Source organism: Callorhinus ursinus, unplaced genomic scaffold, assembly GCF_003265705.2.
Source record: "Callorhinus ursinus isolate GAN/ISIS: 27379988/994484 unplaced genomic scaffold, GSC_fseal_2.0 scaffold2, whole genome shotgun sequence".
Taxonomy (NCBI): domain Eukaryota; kingdom Metazoa; phylum Chordata; class Mammalia; order Carnivora; family Otariidae; genus Callorhinus; species Callorhinus ursinus.
The window spans coordinates 78243050-78257178 of NW_027397064.1; the positions used below are offsets into that span (position 1 = coordinate 78243050).

At 42.0% G+C, this 14129-nt stretch overlaps 1 protein-coding gene across 4 annotated transcripts in view; it reads right to left on the reverse strand.

The window, feature by feature from the left end:
• LYPD6 (LY6/PLAUR domain containing 6) overlaps positions 1-12541 on the reverse strand; it is a 118148-nt gene extending 105607 nt beyond the window's left edge. For all 4 annotated transcript variants that reach the window (XR_012381930.1, XM_025854869.2, XM_073905085.1 and 1 more), the window contains exon 1: positions 12408-12541. The gene's annotated coding sequence lies outside the window, so the exon portion shown is untranslated. The remainder of the gene's footprint in view (positions 1-12407) is intronic.
• Positions 12542-14129: the final 1588 nt, after the last annotated feature.

Sequence of the window (14129 nt, forward strand, 5' to 3'; positions counted from 1 at the left end):
CAGAGAAAAGTACTTGTTGCCTGATCACTGCGATGTTTACATTGGCAAATGTAAAATATTAGGTCATTCAAATTGTTGGACATGTTAAATGTAGACAGTGGTGATGCAATATTAAAAGATGTAACAATTTTTAAAATATTTCAAAAGCTATTTAAACTTAAGCTCATAATCTCTATTCAAGTATGAACAATTCTCAAAATCACCAATAAGAGACAGCTTCTTAAGTGCTGCCAAAAAACAGATACAACTACCTGCCCAAAAAAGATGGGAAGAGGAAGCCTCAATGCTGTCATTTATTGGGGAAATTACAGCAAATAAAATTTTAATGCCAAGCCCCAAAACAAGCCGTTTGGGTTGTGGGTTTTTTTTTTTTTTTGCCATTAAATTGGTTATTAAAATGGACAGGTGCTTTTAATAAATCAACAACACTGCCAAGCGATGAGAATGGTGATGACCGAGACGAACTGTTAGGGAATTACAAAACTGGGTCAGTGCAACAGAGAAAGGAAGAGCCCTTCCCCTTCCCCCACCGTGTGCACTTTGTCATCTCCCACACAACTAGACTTTAACAAGAGAGACTTACTAGTGAATAAGTCTCAGAAATGGTTCAATCTTTCTACACATCCAGAGCGTTGCCTATAAAACGTCAACAATCAACTACAGACCAACTACACACTAGATTCTTTTTCGCATAAGATAATTTGAAGATTATGCAGAAAGCTTTATGGAAATCCTTCATCCATAAAATGACTGAGTGTCCCAAAAGGGGAATACCATAACACATCAAAACAAATCCTACCTAGTGTTTTTACGGCACTTAGGTTCAGACCCATAGGTGCATCCCTACGTGAAAGGACCCTCATCTCTTCCAAAGTTCACTGAGCTGCTGCGGTACAGAACCAACTGCTCAGATACATCTCTTCTGTTTTGTACAAGAACTTCTAAGTAGAATTTTTTTATCTGTGTATTTTTTTTAAAACGGAAAATAAACATTAGACACTAGTATCCCACTTGCAGGTTATAAAAATGTACTTTCAATTGTTAAGAAGCATAGGGTTGTATGTCAGGTAGTGATTACATGACTGGCAAGACAGTGGTGACAATTATAGGGAGCACTGTTCATGCGTTGATCTCTACATTTATTTGGCAAGCACTGACTGAGTAGGGAGAATCTCTGCTCATCAAACATCTAGTGAGTATCTATCTACTCTGTGCCAGGGCTTGCGATGAGTGAACTAAGGCACCATGCATATGTTTAAGGGAACAGGGAAGGCAGCCTCTAAAACATGAGAGGTGAATCCAAAAACTGGAGCACAGCGTGGTTTGGAATCCTTGCCAAGACAACTCAAGGTGAGGAACCATGAGTCCTCCAAATTAAGCCAATATTACAATATGCCTTTTCTCATTTGGGAAAAGAAATACTTATCAATTGTCCACCAAATGTCAAAATTCAATTTAGAGTTTAAAAATATAATTGAATGGATAGAGCTAATCCCAACTTTTTTTAACAAGACAAGAATAACTAAATGGGAATATTGATGATTCATCAGAGATAAGCTTGAGTTCAAGCAACAGAACACTTGACAAAGACTCTGAAAAATTTAGAGTGGTAGAGGACAGATAACTAAAACTTAGAAATAGCAGAACATGTAAATTTAATTGTAAAGTGAAACTGGTATCAGATTTTGGCTTTTATATCCTAACACTGCCTCATAAATTATTTTTTAAAAAACATCTGAAGAAAACCAAACTCATAGGCCACTGTAAATTGTCTGCTGTAAATTACGTGGAAGCTAACCTACAGAGATTCAGATTAGCCTAACGTTAGCGAATTCACAAAGGCAATGATTACAATATGAAAAACAGCCAGTGTGAATCCTTGCTCTTCTTTTGAACCCAAGAGATTACAGATGGCCATCACGTATTCCCCCATTAACCCCTGGACATCTATAAGGGCCTCCCCTCCATCCTCAGAACACTGCAGCTTCTTTACCAGGTCCTCATCAAGCAAAGGGTGAATCTGGCAGGAGCCAAATAAAAAAAAAAAATCAAAGATCGGTCTTGGTGGGGCAAGGTGAGATAAATATCTTCTGTAATCCTGAAGATGAAGGGAAGAGCAGTGCCTATTTTGTATACATTCAGTATTTGTCTTTTCATCTTGCTGTTAAAGCTCTGTGATTAATTGCACTGCTTTGCTCAGAAATGCCTCTGTCAGAATAAAATCTGGGTCTTTTGCAAATTGTTCTTTTCTGAAATATTATCCCCTCTATTAGCATAAATGTTTCAATATTTTTGTTAAGGGTGTGTGGGTGTGGGTATGGGTGTGTTTGGGAAAGTCATTATTTGTGTTTTGACTGCCTGTGACTTTATGTAGTCTAAAATATAAAAGTAAAAAGGAAAATGCATACCTTGCAGGTTTACACTATCTCGCCGTGCTCCTCTCTTAAAGTAGATGCAGGGATTTTCTAACAGAGTACATTTTTTATCAAAAGGTTTATACACAACACACAAACTCTTCTAGATAAGAGGCAAGGAGCTAGCTAGAAAAGAAACAGAAGAGAGACAAACTATCTGACTGTAGATTCAGAGAATTTAAAACCCAGAAGAAACTCAGACATCAGCTAACCAAATATTTCACGTGGTACCAAACAATGACCCTCAAGATGGGCCTTCAAAGGGGGTGCTATTGTCAACCAGGTTTAGGGTTCACTGAGTAGTACATCTCCTTTCAGACATTTAGGATGATATTCAGTTACTAAAGGTTCTGAAGTCTTGCAACGTAAAGAAATACCTTATTATTCAACCCACTGTTTCTCAAACAGATTGGACCATCACACACTTTTTTCTGTCTTCAACATTCCACAGAACTGGCGTCTCTCCTAGCAGATCCTGTTCTAGAAGTGCTGATCTTGTATAATCAACAGATGAGGAAACTGACATTCAAAGTTAACTTGTTTGGCCAAGATCCGGTAATTAGTGGTTGATAAGTCAGAATAGCATGCCTGGAGTTTAGATAAAAGTGGGAAATAATCAGAGAGCCCAGCATCTTTCCTTTCCACTCATACCTCACTGCAAAATGGTTGCCTCTCCTGAATCTCTGTCTCATTCCCCTCAGACTCATATTCCCTCAACTTCTACTTGTCTACTTGACCAATGCGTGTCGCTGTTAACCGGCTCAGATTCAGTCATTAGTGAGCGTGTCCTTCCCACACCCCCTACCCCAAGCCTTTTAACAACGACTTACCAGGGAGTGGCTTTCATGGAGGCCGGCAGGACCATGGCAGATCATTTAAGGCAGATAGAGCTTTGTGTTTCCCCTCAAATTTATTTACATTTATTGTAGGTCTTCCCCAGATAAGACTGGAATCAGACAGGATAGGGAACGTTTTCTCAAACTGATCCGAAAACAGATGATCCTATCCTTACTGTTCAGTTCTTTAGCTCCTTCTTTTCTTTACTCTTTTCCTTTCCATCTTCCATGGTCAAACTTACTCAATACAGTGTTTCTCCTGGAGAGATCGGAAACCCTCCTGCCATGTCAGAGTGACCCAGAAGCTCCAGGAGATGAGTTTACCCACATGCCTGCAATGTCCTCTAGGTGCTATATAGCACTCTGCATTTCCTGAGTTTTCTCAGCCTAGCTGGAAATAACCCCTTCTGGCAAAGCTCTTTCCCAGATAGTTCCCAAGCTGAGAAGAAAGTACCATTACAAAATGTATCTTTTTTTTTTAATGCTATTCCATTATATGCTATGTATTGTCCTTCATTTAGAAAGCTGCACCTCTGAATAGCTTTGGTGGGAAAAATGTCTTTTGCATCCTGTTGACCATCACTTGCCTGGCTTGGCTATACCAGAGAACACGACTGGCAATAGTGGAAGATGAACCCAGAATTATTTCTCAGAACTGGGTGGAGTAGATGTTGATCCTGCCACATCTCACCTGGTGCTCCTTAAAAAAACATTTTAAATCAGCTGGCTGTGATTCCGATCTATGACAATGGAACAGGAAGAAGAACATTGACTATTAGAGATTAAATTTTGCCTTGTCTAGGTCTCCATTTTAAAAGTGCCAGCCCTAACTATGCATGTGACTCTCTTCTATGAAAAGAGGGCCGTGTGGGAGATGGTTCATAAAAGAGTTTTTCAAAGCATAGAAAGATTTTGTATATATTTACCTATATATAGCACTTTGATATATTGTCCCCTAGTTTATTCTACTAGAATAAGGATCATACACACTGAACATATGCAATACACACAGTTAGGCAGCCATCATGTAACCTAGAGACAAAGAATACTATTGAGGTGGTAAGAAATTACATATGAATATTGAATCTGGGTGATAGGAAGGAGAATGATTTTCTTCCTTCAATATTTCTGTCGTTTTTGTTGAACAGAAATGATCTATGCACTTTAAAAAACACAATACAGCTTAGTATGAAAGTGTGATCAGCCAATTTTTTTATTTCCACCCATGAAGATGGCATACCTATCCTTCCCAAGTCTTCGGTCATGGTGACTAATGGCTTAGAGTCTGTTCCGTATAAGCCTCAGTACCTAGAAGGTATTTCTAGGAAACAAAAGTAGGGACGTGTCTCTGAAGAGAACAGTCACTGCTTGTGGTATTCGTTCTTTGTGGATATTCGGAGACTAAATTTTCCATTGGCAGAGAAGTGAAGCCAAGTAAACTTAGCAAACCAATCCATCCCTCCCATCTAAAACAATCTTTTGTGATGTCCCCATCCCGATCTTTACAGCTTTTTCTCTATGAAAGTGTTAATTCCAGTCCACATATTTATTGAGGGATTACTCAGTGTAAGACAATAAATGCTATTATTATAAGGGCAAGTAAGTGTCTACATTATCTAAACTGCTTTAATGGCATAAAGGAACTAGTATTTCTAGATGTCTCGATGGAAACTTAAATAATGTGTACATTTGCTAACTTATTACACAATTCAGTACTGAAAAGGAAAAAGTGAGATGAGAATAATGCAATCTTTATTTCTCCTGCTTTTTGTGCATAAAAATATCAAGAAATATACTTCTGTAAATGGTCACTCAAAATCCTGCCGCTCAAACACAATAACTATATTGTTAATCATTTAGAATGCTTAATAATACTTGTTTTGATAATTCAGGTAACAATCTTGATTTTCTTTCTCATGGCAGAGACAGTAGGACAATTCTGGGCTTAAGAATTCTTACATCTATGGCTTCTGAAAGGTCTGTCAAAAGATGAAGATTCCATGCCCAGTACTTCTGTCTCGCCTAACGACCTCCTATGTGGTAATCACTCACATATATACCTACATGTTTCTTGAACCTATTTTTAATTTTAGCCTGCGTGCCCTCTTGGCAAGAGAGAGAATGAGGCTGAACAGCTGGGAGGGCAGGGTGGGGATGGGGGTATTACACAGTCTTTGGGCTTATTACTTTCTGTCCAAAGTCGCTTGCTTTCAAATGCCAACAGATGTTTTCTAGCTCTAGTTTTCCACTTTCATGAAAAATAATCCAAGCTCATGCTATGTGTAAATGTGTGTATGAGAATTTGACTTCCAGTATCCATCTAGCTCTTCTTTTGTAGCAACCTGATAAGGGTAAAAAAGTCAACGAGGTTACTAGTTATGGTAACTCTGACCCCTAATTGGTAGGCTGAGCAAAATCACCTGATGGGGACATCATACTTGGGGTATCTCTGGCTGCCATGATTCTGGAAAATGGGCACATCCCTTGTGGAGTCCTGGAAGCTTTGTTTAGGCAGTTGTTACAAGAAGTTATCAGCTCCCAGGAGCATGAGGCCTCTAGGCCAAGATGGCTCCCACACCTGCCCAATGTGAGTCTCATCTCCTCATGCCTGAGCTGTGCTCCATGAGCGGCTACAAGGACTCCCACAAAGGAATGCCTGAGGGCAAGCTGTGGTTCCCACCCTGTGGTCTTCTGGTTACACTGGTGCCATGCGTGACCAGTGGTAGACCTGCAGTCAGATTAGTTGAATCTAAGGAGATCTTCTAATAGGCATTACAGAACTTTCACTATATATAGACAAGGGTCTTATCCCTTGAGCCTTTATCTTTCCTGGCAGTGTTATTTTCTTTATATTCTGTCATCAGATACTAGCCACCTTCCCCAAGTGCTCATTCACAATTCGGAGCACTAACTTGATCATCTGAGTGCTCTTATCTGATTCCTTCATGTCTATCTTCCTTGAGGAATGACAATAAGAGTTGCATGCAGTGGGGCACCTGAGTGGCTCAGTCGGTTGAGTGTCTGACTCTTGGTTTCAGCTCAGATCATGATCTCAGGGCCATGAGATGGAGACGGTGTTCAGCTCGGTGCTCAGCATGGAGTCTGCTTAAGTTTCTCTCTCTCCCTCTCTCTCTCTGCCCCTCCCCCACACTGTCTTTCTAAATAAATAAATAAATAATAAAAATTTTGAAATCTTTTAAAAAAAGAGTTGCATGAAGTAACAAATATATCAGATTTTATATAATAACAAGATAAACACATCTGTTCTTCCACTAAGATTCTGACAAACCAGGTATATTATTATTTTGACCACAGCAACTTTTTGCTCTGAAGGATGTTGGTGAAGAATATACATTGACTCCCAGGTTTCTTCCAGGGATCTGGTGTTGTGTTCAATTGTGAACATTTAATAGTTCATGGCATACATTTCTCTCTTGCAAAGATTCTAGCTTACCAGGAAGCGGCCAGAGCTCACTGGGATCATACACACGGGGAGTCCAAATCAAGGAGGGAAGGTGGTGATCCCAAGTCCAGGCCTGAGAGAAAGATAAAATCTAGAGCCAATGAAAGAAACAAAAACCCCCCAAACACAGGAAAAAAATGAAAGAAGAGATAGAATTAAGTGACAGGATCTGGATCAAAAGTCAAGAATAAGCCAGAGGATCCAATAACCAACTCAGACCATTTTTGTGGCCCAGGGGTTGTATAGTACAATGTCAGGATGTCAGGATGACTTACAGATCACAATTAAATTAAGACTTGAAGGAGTCAGATGACCTAAAAGGATAAAATGGACCTTAGGATCTCTTCTTATTTAAAATCTCTGGGAGTCTATTGGAGCTTTCATCTATTTCACTCAATTCAAAACGTCTGCCAGTATTTACTGGGAGACTGCCATGTACTGGGCACCAAGGCAAGCATTGTGAAGTCCGAAGGGAAAGAAACAGACTTGGTCCCTACCCTCATGAGGCTTACAGTCCACAAAGGAGTCAGCAATGCTCCCAATAACTTGGTTCTGTTTATCCTAATAGTTAGTGTAAAAATGGAATGAATCTCTTTCAAGTTCCCAGTTCTCGTCACCTAGAAGAGAGCACAAGTGTTCATCTTCAACCACACTTTTTCCTAATAGCAAATACAAGACAAGTACTCACACATGCTGCCTTTTATATACAGGGAGTTCAGGGCAAAATTTGCAACTACAGATTTCCAGAAGACATAGATATGATAATCAAATAAGCCTTTCTTATAGTCAAACAGTATGAAATCTGAGGTTATAACACTCCATCCTATTTTCATAACACTTTCTCTTATAAGAGCGATACATGTTCATTGTAGAAAATTTAGAAAACACTGAAGTAAAAGAAGACAATAAAAACATGTGCAATTCCATACTACCCAGAGATAGTCACTGTTAATATGGTGATGCACAGCTTTCTATCTAGATCAATGAACAGATTAAGTAGAGAGGATTTATATAAACTTACTCAACACATTTTCAAAAAATGGTATCACAGTAACAGAGTTTTATAACCTACTCTTCTCTTAATATTGACTTTAATTTGGTGGACACACTTTTCTTTAGAGGGCTAAGAGAATATTATCCAGCTTTGTTGACTGCTGATGGGAATAGAATTTAAAACCATCTCCTATAAATGTACTTGGGATTGCTTTTCCCGAGTACACTTATCTTCAATCTTCCATTTTGCCTTTAATCTTCTATTGTTTTTCTTCCCATTTAGGTTGTCTTTTAAGTTATTCCTATGATTCAAGTTTATCAGCTTGATTTTTACTTACTCATAAGAACTGCATGCCATCTGTGAACATTTATAAAAGTTTAAATAAAATCATCCCCAAACTACTTCCTGGAAGAGTCTATTTGTCCCCTCAGAGGAGTGTCTATTTATCTTCACTCTTTGTTTCTTGCTTCTTGGCCAAATAAAAAGGTCATGAATAGGGAGGGAACTGGGATTTGAAATCTGGCTAGGCTTTTTAAAAGTTTAAAAATATCATATTTTCTGCAACACTGTAGTCACAAACATATTTCCTCCTTTAACTTGAATGCATTATTCCCCCTTTCTATAAAATATGTTGCATTTGCTGTCATCCATGTTGGCTTTGAATACCCATCTCCCAATTGTCCATGGAGACACGGATCTGGTTTGATGGCTCCAGGGTCCTCCCTGAAACCCTTCTCCTCACAGGAACCCTAATGATACCAGCCAATGCCCCAGAGAGCTGTCACTTACACACTAAGTTTGTTCAACACACTTGGGTAATGGCCACCTGGTCTTAGTGATTTCTGTGTGTCTAATCTGTGGATTCGATCTGCAATATCCTGAGTACTTATCATTTGTTCTATTTCCTCCAATGTGATTACTGCTTGAGAAAACCTGGGTGTAAGAATATTACTCAGCAAAAGGTGAAGCAAGGAATTCATTTACCCCATATTCTTTATCTCTGAGTATATGCTTGGTATGACGTAAGCCAGGTGCTTCTTACAATTCTCATTTTACAGTATTTAAGAGTCCTTTCCTATTGTTTTAGGAATCCACTGCAAGGATTTTTTTCAAATTCATTTTTGGCTATCTCATTTTTGTGTGCCTGGAATCTGTCGCCCTTTGCAAGCTTGATTCAGTAATCTGAGCCTTCAAAAATTTCTTTTTCATTACATATATCTAAGTAAGAGCTCTTTTTATTTTTTTCCTATGTAATCAGTTTCAAACAGCTTGGATACAAGACCTTTATTTTTTCATCATAAGTTCCCATAAGGAAATTCATATACTCCCCACTTTTCTATGGGTAATTTAATTTTTTAAGTATTTATTTCCATTTTTTCCTCTTACATGTCTGCATTGAATTATCTTTCAGAGAACTGATTATGTACTTGATGTCTTTCTTTGGAGTCCTCTCGCCCATTATAATATCATATTGAATTGAATTGAAATATATATATATATATTCCTCATTATGTGGTCCAATCTGCATTGCATCTGCAAGGCACTCAGTGAACATTTCCAGAATGAACACATGATACCAACAGCTAACAATCATGGGGCATTTACTGGGTGTCATGTTCCATGCTAAGCATTTGACATGCATCATGTCATTAATTCTCAGGCACTACTAGACTGTAAACATCATTGGCAAGGAGTTTGTCCATGTATCCTTAGCACCTACAGCAGTGTTGGTATTTAGTAGATGCTCACTGAATATTGCCATATGGATAAACTGAAAAACTGCATGCGGTAGGTGTCATTACTACACATGCTTTACACATAAGAAAACTTACATATTTTCTTATGTGCCTCTCTGAAACACAGAGATTCAATCACTTTCTGAGGTCCCACAGTTAGTATGTGAAGCCAAGACTTAATTCCAAAGCCCACATACTTAACTAGGACATATTACTAGTAAACTCAATACTTACCTACATTAAGGAAAACAAAATTAATTCTATTTATCTTAACAAATATTATGCAATGTCGCAAATAAATATTGTGAGCAATAATCTCCCAAGAAAAGATTTGCAAATGATGGGTTTTTAATAAATAATCAGATAGGCAGATAGATATCTGTATGCTTCTTATTGCTAACTATGCAAAATAAAAACAGGATTTTTCTCTAATCAATATCTTCTGTTGCATTTGTACACTAGTTAATGAGGATTTCGGGACATTTGATAAATGGGTGTTATGGGTGTTTGTTTTTTGTTCCTGAGTGGTTCTGGGTTTATTTAAGTAATCTGTTTTGTCAGTTCTTTTTAACATAAGGACAGCACTAATGAAATGATCATTTATTAGGGCTTCCTTGTAATTGTCTATAGAGGTTACGAGGAGCTTCTGCTTATAAAGTGGGAGACTTACATATTTCTGTCACTGTTACAAACATCTCTGTCACTACTGGGTCCCTTGATTTTTCCTGAAACACTACCATTTGGACATCATTCTTTAGGGTTTTGATTACTTGTATATTTAACGATTCATTAACAAAAATAATATACCACTTTGAAAAGGATAGTTCCTTAAAAACAATATTAGCTTTCTCCTTAAAACCTTATCAGCCTACATCTTAGTGGGAGTTAAATGATATTTAGCAGAGAGCAAACCTTTTTGGGAATGGTACATAATGGTCCTGAAGCCACAGTTTGAATAGTAAAAGAGGTACAGAAATCAGAAGTAGGAAAACACTGAAGAGGTAGCCCACATGAAGGACAGGGGGAAGGGAGGGAGCAATGGAGGTAAGCAAATAGAAAAAAAAAACTTGAACTCTGCTATTCACCTTGGAAAAATCATCTCTGAGAGCCTCAGCTACTCTACTTGTAAAATGGGGGTGACAAAAATATGACTTCCTCACAGACACTTTAATAGCAGATCTCAACGTGCCACGTAAACTGTATAACATGATACAACACATGGTGTGGTTTTTTACTTGACATTATTTGCCTGTAATCAGCCCCATTTATGCATTCTGTAATATAAACACTCATCTTAAAAAGACTGTCAACAGCTTCAAAATACAGACCCACGAAACCTATCTACCTTTTTTTGGTCTGGAAGCATTTCTGATATTTTTAACCCAAAGAACCAATTCACAATTTTTAACAGCCTTTGTGTACCTACAAGCTCAGAAAGCTTACTGTGTGCTCTGAGGACTAGAGTTCGGTAAAACCTCTGTTTAAACAAGGAAGCCTCTTTTAAGTCCTATTTCAGTATGGTGCCTTTGGTCAAGGTGGAAACTAAAATTGAAAACAGATAGATGTTTTACATTTAAATGGGTTTAACATAAATGTGCATTAAACCATTTCATGGACGATTGCACAAATATCTTTTGCAAACTTGGTACACGTGAGCAGTAACTATTAATGTCTTCCAGAGAAATAAGGTGCAGATCCAAAATTTTAAGTAGCTATCTTGAGTCCTCTCACTCGAAGGAAAATGTAATGGCTTTAAGGGAATTGCTCTAATAATATCATGGCATCTGCAATGGTTGGCCAGAGCAGAGCAGAACAGAGTGTATGTCACCATAGTTCAATTTAACAAGAAATAAGCTTCTCCCTGGAGAATCTAAACTCCCTAGTCTCCCACAAAGAAAACTGAATTTTGGAGGTCACACTTTGGGTAGGTTACCAGAGGGAGAAGCTTAACATTCTTTTTGTCATATGTTCTGGGAGGTCAATGCTATTCTACCAACAAATCGCTACCAAAGATCTGCGGCCCGCTCAACCCCCCTCCCAAAATTGTAAGAGCCCTCGTAGTCCCCCAGGAAATGGCCAATGATTGTGACACTTAAGATACCTGAGACCACGCCAGATGCCATCACGTAGAAACATCAAGTTTTGTACCGCGAAGTGAGGAGAGGGGTAGATGCCGGGGGGTGGGGAGTGGGGAGGGGAGAAGAGCTAATGAGACTGTGGTGGGGGTCAGAAAGGGTCAGACAGACCCACAGATATAGAGCTTTAGGCTAAAATTGACTGTTTAGCCAAATGTAAATCAATTGAACTGCTGTTACCAGAAAGAAACCACATCGCCAAGTCAAGCCCAGGCGAAGCCCTGGCTCTGTGGGTGGACGGCCCCTTCGCCGAGTCGCCCGGGTGGGTGGTCGGAGGGCCTGGAGAATTCCCGCAACCGCTGGAGGCGCCCCAGCTTACCGCATCTGGGCCAGGGGCCCTGGGTGGGCGCAGCCAGGCCATCGACACCCCCACCCCACCCCCCGCAGCAACATGTGGGGGCGCTGCCACTCCGCCTCCCAGGAACTCCCTCCGGCTGGAGTTCCTGGTGGACGTACACTTGGCCCTGAGAAGGTGCTGAATTACTCTTGGGAAAGATTCCTCCAGCGTTTAACTTGGCAGCGCCTGACATTTCCATCCCACCCCCCGTGAGCCAGCACTACACACACGCACACACACACGCCCCCTAGACCTGCCCAGGCTGCGCTCAGTACCGGCTGCCCACTCGGGGATAGAGCACCGGAGCGGGATGCAGAGGCGAGGACCCCAGCTCCGCTGGCCCCGGGAAGGGACGGGGGTGGGTGTCTTAGCACTGGGTAGTTCCGGGGACTAAGCCCACTGCCTGAGTGGCCCAGAACCCGCATTAGTTAGGGCCGCTGGCACCAACCCAGTCTCCTTTTGTGCTCTCCCGGGAAGCCCGCCTCTACTCACCCGGGCTGCGCGCGGATTCCGGCCGCCAGCGGCAGCCCGCTGCCCCATCCCACGAACACTGCGGCGCCCCCAGAGTGTGCAATGCGGAGCCCCGCCAGCGCGCGGCCGGAGCCGGGGAGTGCGGGGAGGAAGCGAGGGAGGGAGGGAAGAGGAAGGAGAGACGGAACGCGGCGGGGAGGGGCGGGGGTCCGCGGGGGGCGCGCGCGCCACTCCCACTCGCGCCGGGCACTCGCCTGCGCCTGCAGCCCTGGCCGGCCGGCCCTGCCTCGCGGGCCGCGGGACCAATCAGCGCGCGGGGGGGGAGCCGAGCCCTCCGCGGTGCGCGCTCATTGGCCCGGCGCGTTCGACCCAACTCCGGGAGAGTCGGCCTGAGCGCCAAGTCTGCAAACTCCAGCCCGCAGGAGCAGACTGCCCGGCGCAGGTGGGGCGTCCCGCTCCGCGCTCTGGCTGGCAGAGGGAGTCCGCCAAGTTCGATGGCGGAACAGAGAGGATTTGGGAGGCCTGCCCTTGAAGCCAGTTCCCAGTGAGCGTTCCAAACCAGCAGTGTTTGCTCAGGTTGCACAGATTCCTTCCTGTGAGCGACCGGGTGGGTGGTCAGAGGGCCTCACCCTGGCTAGCAGTTGAGTGATGGAAAGCTTGGCAGTGTGAAATGGCCCCAACCAAATCCTGCTCCTGGCCACCCCCAAGGCCGCGCGAAAGCCGCAGCACCTAAGAGCTGAAAATCAAGTCCCGCTCTGAACCCAGGGCCGACCTAGACCTCCTGACTTTGCCATAGAGGACAAGACTGCGGGGTGGACGATGGAACCAAATGGGAGAAAAGCTGGGAGGCAGGTCTTCCTGAGAAAGTGGGAATCTAATTGTGGTTTTGATAGGTATAATTCTCCCACCCTCTGCCAAACCCTTCTCCAGGTAAAGGCACCCTCCACCCCCGCCCCCGCCAATCTCTCGGGAGGTATTGAGTTTTCTCTTCCTTGCTGTAAATCAGGTTTCACTCTCCTGGACTTTTCAATCTAAAGCCTCAAAGTGGAAAAGGAGCATAGCCTTTCCCTCCTCCCCCACTGAGCACTACCGGAGCGGGGGGCGGGGTGGGGGAGGGCGGAGGGATTGACCTGAGAAGAAGAGAAGATCCCGGGAAGGTCCCCCACCTGTCGCCCCACCTCTGCCTGGTACCTGGCCTGCAAGACTACCTTCGCTTTAGGTACATTTGCCCATCTAGGAGGCTCCTCTCTCTCCTCCTTGGACTTTCTATTTTTCAAGCTTCTTTTCAGGTAGGCCTGCTCTGAATCTTCCTGATTCTGCTCTTCCCCTTAATCCACTCCCTCTCAACGTAAAAATGTCTTTTTTAATTTTTTTATTTAAATTGAATTTAATTAACAATAGTGTATTATTAGCTTCAGAGGTAGAATTTAGTGATTCATCAGTTGCATAAAACACCCAGTGCTCATTACATCAAGTGCCCTTCTTAATGCCCATCACCCAGTGACCCCATCCCCCTACCCCACCCAGCAACCCTCAGTTTGTTCCCTATAGTTAAGAGTCTCTAATGGTTTGTCTTCCTCTCTGTTTTCCTCTTATTTTATTTTTCCTTCCCTTCCCCTATGTTCATCTGTTTTGTTTCTAAAACATCTTTTTTTTTTTTTAACTTCCCTCCCATTCCCTCGGTTTGGAAGGGACTTGGATAAGATATTTTTGATCAGCTCCTGGCCCCAGAAAATTTTTCTC